General features: G+C 38.2%; 2 long non-coding RNA genes across 4 annotated transcripts in view; one reads left to right on the top strand and one right to left on the bottom strand.

Annotated features, from left to right (window-relative positions):
• Positions 1–13,495, top strand: part of LOC311433481 — a 153,726-nt gene that overhangs the window by 15,518 nt on the left and 124,713 nt on the right. The gene's annotated exons all lie outside the window — the stretch shown is intronic.
• Positions 7,612–12,922, bottom strand: LOC311434847. The gene is made up of 4 exons (XR_014691768.1): positions 12,791–12,922; positions 11,744–11,858; positions 10,691–10,794; positions 7,612–7,702 (listed from the first exon to the last, which is right to left on the bottom strand). It is a non-coding gene; the product is annotated as an uncharacterized lncRNA (long non-coding RNA).

The following is a 13,495-nucleotide window of genomic DNA, read 5'->3' as shown; positions in this document are numbered from 1 at the left end:
GTTTACTTTAGGTGTGTGTGTGCATGGTGCACTTCAAATAAATAAGATACACGCTGTCACATGCAAGGAGCTAGAGTGTATTAAGTATTTACACTTAGACTATTGCTTGCATACTATTCTACATGTACTTAAAGATTTCATGTACCTTGAATGAAGTACAAGATACAAAAGGGTTGAAGTCTGTATTGTCACCAACCATGCAAATGACCCATGTGTACACATCTGTATTTTTTTTCTAGGCCACTTTTAAAAACTTAACTACAGTATTAAACATGCAAGTTTTTGTTGTGTGTGTTGTTTTTTTTTTTAATCTTATTTCATGAAGGTAGTAATTTAATAACAAAACACTGTATTATTCACAAATTTTCTTGTGCTACATAATCTATTCTAATTGCTTAATCTCCAAGGAGCTCTACGGGCATTTATTTAACACCAATTGCAAGTGTAAATGTTCTTAATTTCCAGTATGTGAAAGTTGCAATGAACGCGTATAACGGAGGATGTCAAATTGACACTTCATGCAATGATGTAGTTAAGGCAGCATTAAGTTACTTTTAAATAGGATTAATTTATTAAAGTTCAAAACTCCTCAGAGCATAGGAACAAGTATGTGATGGCTTTTTATTGTTTGAAAGTAACTTGTGGAGGGGAGTCACTCTAAAATTTCTGTGATATAACTTAGTACATTACAGTAAATGATGAACTTAAAGACTTAAAATGTTAAGCAGGGCAAACAATTCAGTACAAGGCAGAGAACTTAGCTTGGCAGCCATTGCACAAAGCCTGCTTGGGCTGTTAATTAGCACTTGCATTGTAATAGAGCCATGCAGTCCCAGACACTGTACAGAGCAGGTGTGGGGGGCTTCTCTAGAGCTTCTACATCTTCAGCATATGAGATGTGGGAACAAATTGGTCTTGGAGGGCACAGGACGTCAACAAAGGTCTCAGAAGAGGTGAGTGGCATTATTTAGAAAGGAATTGGAACAGCCCCAGTACCCTGTCAGCTGTTTTCCACTGGTGGAGTCATAGCTTTGATCCTCTCTGTAATCTTGAATATCACTGTAGATATACATACAGGAACACAAATAACAGCTGGCACCCAAACTCTCAGGAAAAACTCTGAAGTTCCAGGTTCTTTTTGTTTGTGCTGGATTTCACAGGGCAAAGTAACTCAGGAAACCATGCAATGAAGACAACAATGCTTTCTGTAACATGACTGTATGTTCTAGGAACACGTTTGCCTGTGAGCCCTACTTTGTGGGGCATACTGCTGAAGCATGCAGAATTAGCTTAAAAAAGGAAAAACTAGTGTTTTGTGCTGGCTATTAACAGGAGCAGAGTTCAAGAAGCCCATGTTCAGTCAGTTTGCCAGCCCAGCTCAGATACAATTCTACCTCTCATACCTTTACCCTGGGTGAGGTGCATCATCTCTGGGACTTCCTTGTTCCTTCAGTAGACGTTGAGACTTACACTCGTTATCTTAGTACTTTCAGAGAGGGAAGTTTCCCTCAGGGACTGACACAGTGTGATAATTCATGTGGGAAGGCAATCCAGCTAGAATGTGACAGAACGAGTGGGAAAGATGAAGGCCGGTACATGAATTTCCTTGTCCATCTGAGCTGTCTTGAGCTCTTATTAGCTACAAAAAAAATAATGCTGTCTGAATGCTACTCTTTCTGAGACTGGGGCATCTTTAGTTTGAAAATTAGATAGGTATATTCATGCAATTAGACATATTTTGTGAGAAGTTCAGTCTTGATTATCCTCAGAGCAATGAGTAGCAGCATGTGATCATCTCTTCTCCAGCTGTGCAGGGTTGTGAAGGGTTTTTTTGGCTTTCAGGCACAGCAGAGTTTGTCTGATATACCACAGATTTCTGTGGTAAAGAATAGATCTGCACAAGGAGCAAAACATCCTGTCACCTTGTGCCTAGGTGTCTCCTACACGATAGAATCCATAAAGTTAAATTCAGTGTCTGTAGTTCAGACACAGAACTACACATGTCAGAATAAGGTCTAACAATACCGAGGTACAGGGGAAAGAGTCATTTACGCTTTCCGGTAGGACATGCTGAACAGAGGCATGTGTTTCAAATTTTGCCTGACTTAGAACTGAGCATTAAAGCATTTTTTTTCAGCCATTCTCAAAGGAGGAATCTGTCTAAAATGAACAGAAGAAGAGTTAATCATATCTGAATGCCAGAAACATAAATTAATGTGTATGTGAATTCTGGTCCAGGATTCAAGCCAGTTCTTTTGTTAGACTAAATGGCTTCACCATCCCCATGTGAAACTGCTGAAGAGAGTTGGAGGAAGTTCATGCATGATGAGGAAAACCTAACATCTCTTGCAGCTATCCTAGGCCTTTTGTGATTAATGGAAAGAGTCCATTAATTCAAACATATGCTTTTGGTCTCCAAGGAAAAAGTGGTTGTGATTAAAAACCACCTTCTACTCATATAGCTTAATTTCCCCTGTTTTCCTGAGATGAGACCAAAAACTGAAAGGGGTATGGATGGACCATGCAGTTTAGTTTGAAACAAAACAGAATGGCCGCAACCTCTGCACTCCCTTTACACAGAGCTGTGCCGGGAGGCTTTGGCGCTTTGTGAAGGGTTAGTCTGTCTCCTCACTTGCTGCTTGCTTTTTGGCAGGAGCAGAGTGTACCGAGCTTGCTGTTGCCCACAGCTTCCGGAGCAACAAGACCGCAGAGGGAGAAGCCCACGTCGCACACAGGGAGCTGTGCAGTTGGGGCTGAGGAAGCCCTGCAGGTGTGAAATTCCAGATAAGGGCACATGCCAGCACCTCCTGCAAGGCCAACCCTGAAAGTGGAAGGAGAACATAGTGTGTTGGAGGGGCTAGGAGGATTCAGGTGGTCTCTGGCAAGATACATGTAAATCTGCTTCTATGGGGGAAAACCAAAAGACTTGTAACCTTGGATGCTTTCAAACTAGGCCAGCTAAGGAGAAACAGCACTGCTATTAGCAGTGGGCAGAGAGGCAGTGGGATACATTAGTTGCAGTTCAGCTAAATTGAATTAGATACTGTGTTTTTTACTGCTTAAGTAAGTTGTACCCAAACTCCATCAGAGACCAAATTCTCTTTTTTTTTTTTTTTATTTTTTTTTTTTTTCAAAAGTTCAGTCACTTGAGCTGACAGACCTCCTACTGGATTGTCCGTCTTATTGCACAGCATAGGTGTGTGGCAGGCAGCAGTTATTCCAGCCCTTGGTTTGCAAAGCTGTGATGTGAGCTATCAATAAGAAGGGAAGAAATCCCCGGAGGGAGGGGAACTCACTCTTCTGCTGGGAAGGTACTGGGGATGTTGGAGAGAATAAGGACCAGAAGTCACAGCACTTATGAGTCCCAGTGAAGACTGGCCAACTCTGCCTCAGACGGTAGTGAGGAACAAGGAGCAGACAGGGCTCAGAGCAGGTGTGAAGAACCCAGCAGGGAACCAGCAGGGACTGGGCACTGCTGCTGCTCCTCACAGAGTAACTGGGCTATGTCTAACTAAGTGCCCGGGTCTTACGGTCCCACCTATGTGGACCTGGATGTTGAAAGAAGAGCCACACGCAAAATCTTTCCTGTCCTGTCTGTTCTATTTATTTGGAGGGAGTTGTTCTAAAAGGGTTGACTTCCTAGATTTCATTTGAATTAAATCTTGACCTTTTCTTGAGTTCAAATGTATTTTAGTCTCCTTTGGTGAGCAACATGCAAGAGAGCCTAGTTAGATCAAGCTCAAAACTGGCTGGCTTACCCTCTCACCATGAAGTACTGCAGGAATGAGTGTGATGTGCCTCTTTGTATACCCTTTAAAAGTCCATTGTGCTCCCAAGTGCGTTTGTGTGAAAGAAAGCCTTTTGAAATCAAAGACTTATAAAAATGAATCCTACGATTTAAAAAAAAAAAAAAAAAAAAAATCAGTGTAAAAATAAAACACCCTTAGTAAGGATGAACCATACCTTGTCTGGAGTGTTTATAACCCAAGAGTCATGGAGAAACGAAAAGAAATCTGCTATTAGTAATATAAGCAAACTGTCTATCATGTCATTTGAGGACCTTATTAAAGGCTATTTTTACTGACTGGGTAAAGGCCCTGCCTGAGGTAAAATATTATTCAAGATAAGGAGTACCCAAACTCATGCTATTAATAGATTTTAAAATTTCATCGTTAGTGTATGTATGCTTATAATTACCCCATTGACACCCTTTAAATGTCCCCTGTAAAATGTGATATAAGCTTTTAAGGTTCCCTAAATGAACATCTAAATGTATCTACAATATGAAACCTTAAAAATAGTAGTTTTAAGAGAAGCCTTTGTCTAGCATTGATTTTACTGTTCGTGAACCAGATTCTGAAATAGACCAGTTTTTTGCTGAGACAATTGCTGTTCATTTTTGTGGAGTTGTGCTAAGCTGACTTTTAAGCAGTTGGCTCATTTAAAATACCTTGGTGCAATACAGGTGTGTGCATTTAACCTGGAGGGAAAACAGACCAGGAGAAGGACAATTATGGGATCTTTCTTCTCCCCCTCCCTTGCCACTCCTGCTTGCCCAAGAGGAAAAAGAATCACATTTCAGATTCTAGGAAGTCACACTTGCCCTGTTTGTTCTCTGATATAGGCCTCTAAACAGAGACATCCAGTCTGTAAACAAGTCAACCTTACAAAGTGACTGAAAGATAACAGTCCTCCATCTAACAGTGGGAGCGGAGGGAGGGAGCAGGGGGAGGAATGATAGAGGGGCTGCAATAAAAACAGGAAGGTCTCTGTTGGTCCTCTTGAAGTTAGTGGTTAAAAACATCAAAGCGTGGTGTGTGTTTTTTTCAACCAGACTGCTGTGTCACTTTATAATTCTTTGTAAAGTAACCATCCAGCCACTAACATACTGCAACTGTTAGTGTGAGCTGTGCTTTTATTTAGGGGAACTGTGTCCAGCTTCAGGCGTGTTAAACTAAGGAATCTCTTGTAGGTTTACTTGGCATGCTGTGTGCCACTGAAGAAACCTTAACTTTTCAGAGCTGCTAATTACAAGCTGTTCAGGATTTTTTTCCTTTCATTTGTGTGTGTGTGTGTGGGTAAGGGGGGGGGGGGGGGGTAAGCAAAAGAGCACTGCCTTTCTCTCTTCCTAAACCCAAATCATTTTCCCAGACTCTGAAGTCCTTTCAAATTTTCCTACCTTGAAATTTTAAGTGAAAACCAAGATGGCATTGGAAAGTAAGGAAAAACAACTATACTGTATATATCAAAGCAAAAATGTACATATACTCAGCTCAGTTCTAAGAAATATAAATTATTCAACAGCTGCTTCAGCAGAATGGTTCTTAGAGTTTGAAGCCAGCAGAGTGCATCAGTTCTCTTAGATGGGGGGAAAGATATTTTGTTCTCTCAAAATAAGAGATTCAGAGAATTGCCCGGCATTCTTGTCTGCCCTTGGAAAAGCAGCCAAATAAAGATTGGTGGGAAGAGAAGCAGAGGAGGGTGGAAGCCTTTAAAGTGGGAAGAGGAACCGTATTTTTTCAGACGGGAATAGTGAAATTTCATGCGAAGTTAGAAGTGTCTCTCCTGTGTACTATACAGGCAGACCAGCCTGATTTATTATTATATGGAAAGCTGACTTGCCTTGCATGGCATTTGTTTTCAGCTTTAGCATAGGAAGAACAGGCTTTGACTTGGTGAGCTGATGCCAGTAACAGTTTTGTAGGTGGAGGAGCAGTTGGACCTGGCCTATAATAGCGCACACTGGTTTGGGGGCGGAGGCTAGACTTTCAGCAGTTTTCCTCCACAGCAGTAGCCACTATAAAATTTCTTACTCCTGCAATGAATAGTTGTGTAGGAGGGCTTGTTGTGGTTGAGGAGGAGTGGAGGCAATTGTTCTAGGTGGGGCAGGGTTAGATGACTGGTGCTAATGTGCTCCCTCACCAGATATGATAGATATCTTCTTCATGCCTAAATGATGGCTTACATTTTCCCTGTGATTCAGGTTTTTAGCCTCCATCCTTAGCTACTGATTGAAGCTAATGAGCACTCTCAGCAGTGGCAAAGCGGCAGTGTAGATTTTAAATGGAAGTCCACAGCACAGAGCTCATTTACGGAACAGATTTGCTAGTGGGCTTCCATTTAAAGGTGGGATTTGAATGGGCCACTGGTTGCATAAACAAAGTGGAACAGACCTGCATACTTCTTACTTATGATACACACAGTTGGGTACTTTAGATGGATAACTAGCATGATTTCCATAAGCAATTTCTAAAGGATCTTTTTTGTATTGTGAGCATATCTTTGCATATAGTTCCGCTGAAGGGGAAATTTGTTCCTTCTTCTTGTCTAATAAAGGGGAAAAAAAAAAGAAAAAAAAAAAAAAAAAGAAAGTAACTTAAGCTCACGGTTCACTCCAGGTGAATCTGTATTTAAATAAAGTCTTGACACTGATTTCTAATAATGTATTTCCTTCTTATATTATCAGCCATTCTAAAAATGCCTGTTCCTTATAACAACTGTAATAGTAACCAGCTCCAATAATGTGAATGTATGTTCTGTCTTTAGTACAGAATAAATCAAAAGACCTGCAAAATTGTTAGGTAAAATCACTTATGAGTGATAATATACTAAAAGAAAGAGCTGCAATCATTGTTTGTTCAAACTTCCACTCATATCAGCTTAAACTGAGACTTTGCTTTTAACTGATGGCTTATGTGCCTAAAACATACAGGCACTCAAAGGTGAATGTACACACACCAAGTCAAACATTTATTTATTTATTTATTTATTTTTAAGTAAATGTAGGATATAAAGTATGCCTTTGGGGAACCTCAAAAGGCTTAAATATTATTTCTTCAAAAAGGCACATGTGATGTCTACGTGTTACAGACCACAGATTGGGCACAGTTGCCCTTGTATTCCCTTAGCATCCCTCTGAAATTCCTTTAGACATGCGGGTGAATGCATGCTGGTTTCCCAATGTTTGAGCTACCGGTTGAATTGGGATAGTTCTAGTGATGTGTGATACTGACATATCAAAGGTATATCTCTTCTGTCGATGTATCTCTGTCTTCTCAATATTAATAATTTCTCAATATTTGTGTTACTCCTTCCAAATTCTTTTAATATTTCTTACAACCATTTGCAAGATGGTTCAAAGATGATAATCCTAATATTACAACCCCAAACAATCCTTGGCTACATCCTAATCAATGTAAAAAGTTTGATAATGTAATAAAGAGGTGAATTGTTATTGCTGGCTAGTCTAGTGATGGGAGCTCATCTTGAAAAACCCTGGAAGTTTTTTTTGAGTACAAGCTTAAATTTTGAACACGTTCATGTAGTTGTCTTTCAGAAACTTACTCAAGCCATGTTGTTGCCCAAGGGAGCTAGCGGAAATACAAGAACTGAGGCTGCCTGGCCGCTGAGAGGATTTTTCCCCTGTAGAAGTTTGCTGGCAGTGTGTAAGACAAAAATAAATTGAATAATGAAACAAAGCATTTACAAGCATCCATCAGATAAAAGCCACGAAGTTACTTCAAAGGTATTAGTGCATCTTTTTATTTGCTTTTTGTGTACATTCATATGCATGACGTTGTGTTTGGAAGACTGTCCATGACGGAGAAATTCCAGAGTGCTTGCATGAATAAATATGAGCAAATGTTCATCAGATGTTCATGCCGCAAGTGTCTTGCTCCCTTCTTTTGCCCGTTTTTCAGTGCTTGCCATCCGTTTGGAGCAGACAAAATACAAAATGAATTTGAGGGTTTTGTTTGCTTGTTTTTTTTGTTTGCTTGTTTTTGTTTTTTTTTTTTTTTTGTTTGTTTGTTTGCTTGCTTAAATAAATGCACAAGTAACAGTTGCAAGGATTCTTATGTGAACATCCACATTCTAAAATGTTTTTCTGGATTATGGTCAAAGTAACATTATGAATAACAAATATATTGAATTTTGTTTAAGTTCCCACATGGATACAAAGGTCTGTTTTCTTCTTGTTGTTCACATCTCTGGATCACAAGTAGCTGCAAATATTTAATGTTAACTGGAGTACATTGTATGTCTCAGAAATCTGCCTTTCATGTAGCAGGGATCCTATAATCCATTTTTTTCCCTATAAGGCAGTTTGGTTTTTTAATCCTTCAGATATAGATTAACAGCTAAGAATGTTACCCTTGGAAATAACTACTAATTGTAAGTTTAAGTGGTGCTAAACCTATAGGTACTATGTAAATCTTATCTGCTGCGGTTTCTGTAGGACTATGGATGCCATCAAAAGCATTGAAATCAACAGAGAACTTTTTATTACCTCAAAACTACTTTAGTTCAGGCTGCACAAACCTTACTGACATAACGTCTCACTTTTCTCTGTGTTGTATGCTTGGTTGCTTGTTTGTCTCTTCCTATTTTAAGGGGTGCTTTTCAGTGCAGCTGACAAGGCTGCAATGCTGTGACTGTGAACATAGGCATGCTTACCAAGCTTGCATGCAAATCCACTGACTTCAGCTAAGCTAATAGATGGCTGCACAAATATGCATATACTGAGCTAATTCACAGAGTATTTGAAAAAACAGCGGCCCTTAAGTTGTTGGATAAAAGCAAGATCCTGTGTGTGCTTATTCAATAAAAAAGAGCAAACAAAAGTTTTTGAGCACCGTTTTCTCTTCCTCACTGCTTTTGTATGTTTAAAATAAACAAGTGTGTTTCTTCTTGTCACTACTTTTGATTTAATTAATCAGCATAAAATAAATAAAAAGAAAACAGTTTGGTTAGTATATGGTTGTGAGCCTAAGGTTTCCAAGGTGGCATCATGTGTAAGAGAGCAAAATACTAACTGTATCACCACAGAAAGGTGAGCTGATCTGAAAGTAGAGGGCATAGAGGAGAACAGAGAGTTCTCTATGGTTTGATTTCAGCTCACTAAAAGCCTGGGGAACTGTGAATTTTATATGGCTGGAGCTCAGCAGAACAGAGCTTTGTCTGGTTAACTCAAAATGACTAGATCATGCCTGGTAGCTGGTCCTGGAAACCTGACCCTTGTCACAGGCTGACCACATCAATTTGCAGGAGATTGATGTATAGACTTTGGATGCCCCAGGGGAGGCCTAAGAAAGGCCTAAGAAACATTGTATTGTTAATCTATACCCCTCATTAGCTTCTGCTGTGCTGGATTTAAACTAACTGGCAGGGCTAGTTGAGCTGGAGATTGAATGTTGTGTTGTCTGGCATTGTTATTATTAGTTACCTATTGAATGAAAGAGTTTTAAAAATATTTTCTCCAAAGTTTAATACCTCAAAAGTGGCAGAACTCTTATTTTAATTCTCTACCCCTGTTGTCAAATGCCAGGAATTCCTAGATTTTATTTATTGATTGATTTTAGCATTCTTCTTTTGACAGCTTGAGCATTATCTCTTCCCAATAAGTCTCTATCCTTTTCCAGACTGTGGCAGGCATATTAGATGTGCTGTAATTAATTTACATTTCACTTATTACTTATTCACTTATTATGTAAAATTACATTTTACATTTGTCAGCTCTTGCTCTGCCTATGAACACTGTAGCCCTGCGTTCACTGTTTCTTTATGTACTTGAGACATGTTGCTTAACCATTTCTTTAGTGCAGCGCGAGGTTTTGATTTGAAGAGGCTGTAGTTTTAAACATGGTTTCCATCAAACAGTAACATCTTTGTCAAACTTCAACAGAATTAACCTTAACTGCCAAGGAAGTTTTGACTGCCATCATAAAAATGTTTGATTAGTGTTAATAATTTATTAAATTGGTTTGTCCTGACACTGCCAACATGCTGGAAATCTCTCAACCATTAAAACATTAACAGAGGCTGTAACACAATGCTCCTTCTGTTCCATGTTTTATTTCAAGACCACATTCTTATGAGCCTGGTTCTGTGGTGTTCCAATATGCTCTCATTAGGACTGCACTAAAAGATGAAATATGACAAATATTAAAAAGCGTGGGAAAATGGAATAGAGCATGCCATGTGTAGTTTTGTGGGCAACGCTGCTGTGATTAAATTTTGCAAAGCAAACCTGTTGTTGCAATATGGGGAAATAAAGTTACTAGGCAAGTATTTAACTGAAAGAGGCCCAATGTATTGGATAACATGTATTTTAGGAGGTTGGATAAAGTGTACTTAGAATTTCTACTAAGATGTGAAAGCTGGTATCAGACCTGCTATCTTGAAGCAAGCCATTCAGTTATATGAGAAACAAGGTCTTCTTTAAGGAAAGTATTAATGCCTTGAGAATACATTGATCAAAGTTATATGTGATCAGTTATATCTGTACTTGAATCACCAGTGGTAAGAACTCTTCTATATTCTGCCATAAACAGCTGCTTTGGCTCATACAAACTCAATAATTGCATGTGAAGTATTCAGTATAAAAGACCATTTACACAATAACAAGAGTTTGGTTTGTTTTTCATCTATGTGGAAGGTTGAAATAGAGACTTGGTTTATTCTTTATGATTTGCTGTTAAACTCAGAGAAATTCCATGAGCAATTTTTTTTTTTTTTATGATTGTTGTTATTTTTTTAGGAATCATGTTTTTCCCTCATTTTAGTACTCAAATTTGTAGACTGAGGTTACGGGTTGTATCAAGGAAACACAGAGATGTTGACAGGTAAAAACAAAATATTTCTATGACTTCCCGTCCCAGTCATGAATACATATAGAGAATGGTTTCTGTACCTTGGAAACTTAATCCATAGTCTTTTGAGCTTTGGGAGCAAACAATTGCAAAATTATTCATAGCAGCTGGATTGATCCTCTCTCAACTCCTCTTTCTTCTGTACCTGAACAAATTTGATAGATGTGTTAGTGAAAAGTGTATTTTATTCTATGAGAGGAAGTAATCTAAGCTAGTCATGCATAGAGTTTAGGATATATATGTATTTTCTTACTGAGAACAAATTCTTTAAGTAAAATTTGCCTAGCTTCTGTTTTTTTATCATTCCCAGGTACTCAGCTGCATGGAGTACCAATCTGAAATAGTTGACCTTAAGTCAGAGGACTGATTTATAGTGAGGTCAGTGATAGGAGAACTTGGCCCTTCTCCCATTTAGTCTCCACTGATTTTTCCTTTCTGTTATGGGAACAATTTTATGGGTATTATCACATAGATCAACATTCTGCAGAAAGTCCTTTTTAATAAACTAAAAACACTGCAAGTGTTAATTTCCTTTAGTAAGTACTATGCCTTATAAGAGGATGGCAAGAACTGTGTGGCAACAGTACATTAATTTGTAGAAAATAATCAATTGTTTTGTCATTGAAAATTAATAATTCATTTCATTGATAAAATCCCAATAGATCTATCAAATATGTGAGTGGTGAGGGAACAGACTGAGTGTAAACATTACAATTGTGGTTCTGGAACTGACTGGAATAGAGTTACTCTTGCTCTTTTGTGCTGTTGTTTGCTATTGTAATTGTTTCTTAATTACTTGCTGTGCTAATAATGAAAATTGTTGAACATTCTGAAGCCTCAAAACCTTTCTACAGTTCCTTTATTAATTATAACAGAAAGATAAGCAGGACACAAGACTAGTGTGATGTGAGATATTTTAATGTGAAATTTCAGATAGCTTTTTTTTTTTTTTTTTTCCTTCAGCAAAGTCATCAGTAATCAAAGAGTACCCTCTTGGTTCATGAGCTTTCATGTTGTTATTAGGAAGATTAGTCTTCGTATGTCAAGGCTGAGTTTTTGGCTTCAGCAGGATAAATAGAGGCAAGCACTCTTACCAAGTACTGAGATGTTTCCTTCTGAATACAAGTATCCTTGGCTGCTCCTGATAGTATGCTATGCATAAATGATCTGTGAGTCTTTCCAAGTTATAAGCCAAACATTGTATATTGCCTGAGTAGAAAAGGTGAGGCAGGTGAGGCAAGGAATCTAGTATTCACTCTTAATGCATTCTGATACATCCCCCTCCCACCCCCAGTAAAACTTCCAACCCAGAGGGTTGGAAGTTTTTTGAATTAAGTCCATAAATTAATTATTTTCAGTTCAAATGTTGTTTCTTCTGTAACAGGACTCCTGACTCAGTGATTTTGTAAATGCCCTGCAGTTGCATGCCCCAAGTGTGGTCTAATGAGGGTTGCAGGGTGTCTCTTAGATCATGTTGGGAAATTAGAGGGACATTCTTGTCTTCTAGCTCTTCAAACTATTCTCTTCTTTTGTATGAGAACAGTTCTTAGATATATGTTGCAATCTTCTTCATTGGTACCATTTTCCTGTCTGTGGCTTTGATGTACTGCACATACATACAGAAAAGCTATGTTTGGAACACCACAGTCAATAGCTTCTCATGGTCCTAACTGTTCAGTGGCGAATTCATATGTGGTTGTATGAATGAACTGAAAATCTACAGAGGAAGAAAATCTCTGTTCTGTTCAAAAGAAAATCACATTTTCAGCTTTTTCATCTCCAATTATTTGTACCCATCTTTTACCCTTATTTCTGCCTTTTAGGAATAGTACAGTTAATGAATAAATGGACTGCAAATATCTCCCATTTTCTGCTTATATACTGTGACTTGATGCTTGAGTTAGTACTTTTTATTGGTATTCATTGGTATGAATTAATAATGATATCTGCACAAATCGCACTTCCCCAGTCACTCAGGGAGGTAACATTTCTAAAAGCAAATATTAGATGTTTTATTACTCACAAGGCCTTTGAGTTGTTTAGGTCAGTCTTTTGTGTCTCCAAGGCCTTTTTTTTTGGCTTTTTTTTTTTTTTTTGGCTTTTATTTTTATTTATTTATTTTTTTGTTCTATTTGACCTACCTTGGTAGTTAATAAGTTAATTTACATCCAGAGATAGGCAGAAGAAACAGAAATGTAGCTGCTGAGTATTTTCTCATCCATATCCAAGCAAATTATCCTTATAGTAATGACTTCCTCTGAAACTGTGAAGCAACTTGTCCTTGTAAACAGAGGCAGAAAAAAAAAAAAAAAAAAACCAAAGTCAGGAACTTGTAATTTCATCCTGTTTCTGCAGAACAGCTCAAGTCTGATAGCTGTCACGGCACAGACTTGCATTATAAGAGCAAGTCATGTGCAGAGCTCAAGAATGAAATCTATTGCACAAACAGTGAATATTTAGCTATGACTATTGCACTAGTATTGCATGGACATCTTTAACAGGAAATGATGAACTTTGTTCCTTTACAATAAAGATGTTATCTTTATTAAAAGAGCATTCAGAGCTGTAACACACCTGTCCTTTTACATGCAGCTGCATTTGACCTGTTAGAAATCTTTGTGGCATCAACAAATACTTAATATTGTTGCCTGACTGTAAAAAAAAAAAAAAAAAAAAAAAAAGTGCCTTAACGCCTTTCCTTCCTCCCCCTTCCTCCCTTTTCTTTACTTCAGCTCACAACCTGAAAATCACTTCCCACTGCCCCAGTTAGAGGAAATTTCTTCTAAGATATAAGATCAGGTGATTTATGCATTTCTTTCTAGTATAATAAAGATAGGGAAGCCTTT

Source organism: Aythya ferina (assembly GCF_964211825.1).
Source record: "Aythya ferina genome assembly, chromosome: 3".
Taxonomy (NCBI): domain Eukaryota; kingdom Metazoa; phylum Chordata; class Aves; order Anseriformes; family Anatidae; genus Aythya; species Aythya ferina.
The sequence above is the reverse complement of the archived record's forward strand: the minus strand, read 5'-3'. Positions and strand labels throughout refer to the sequence as shown.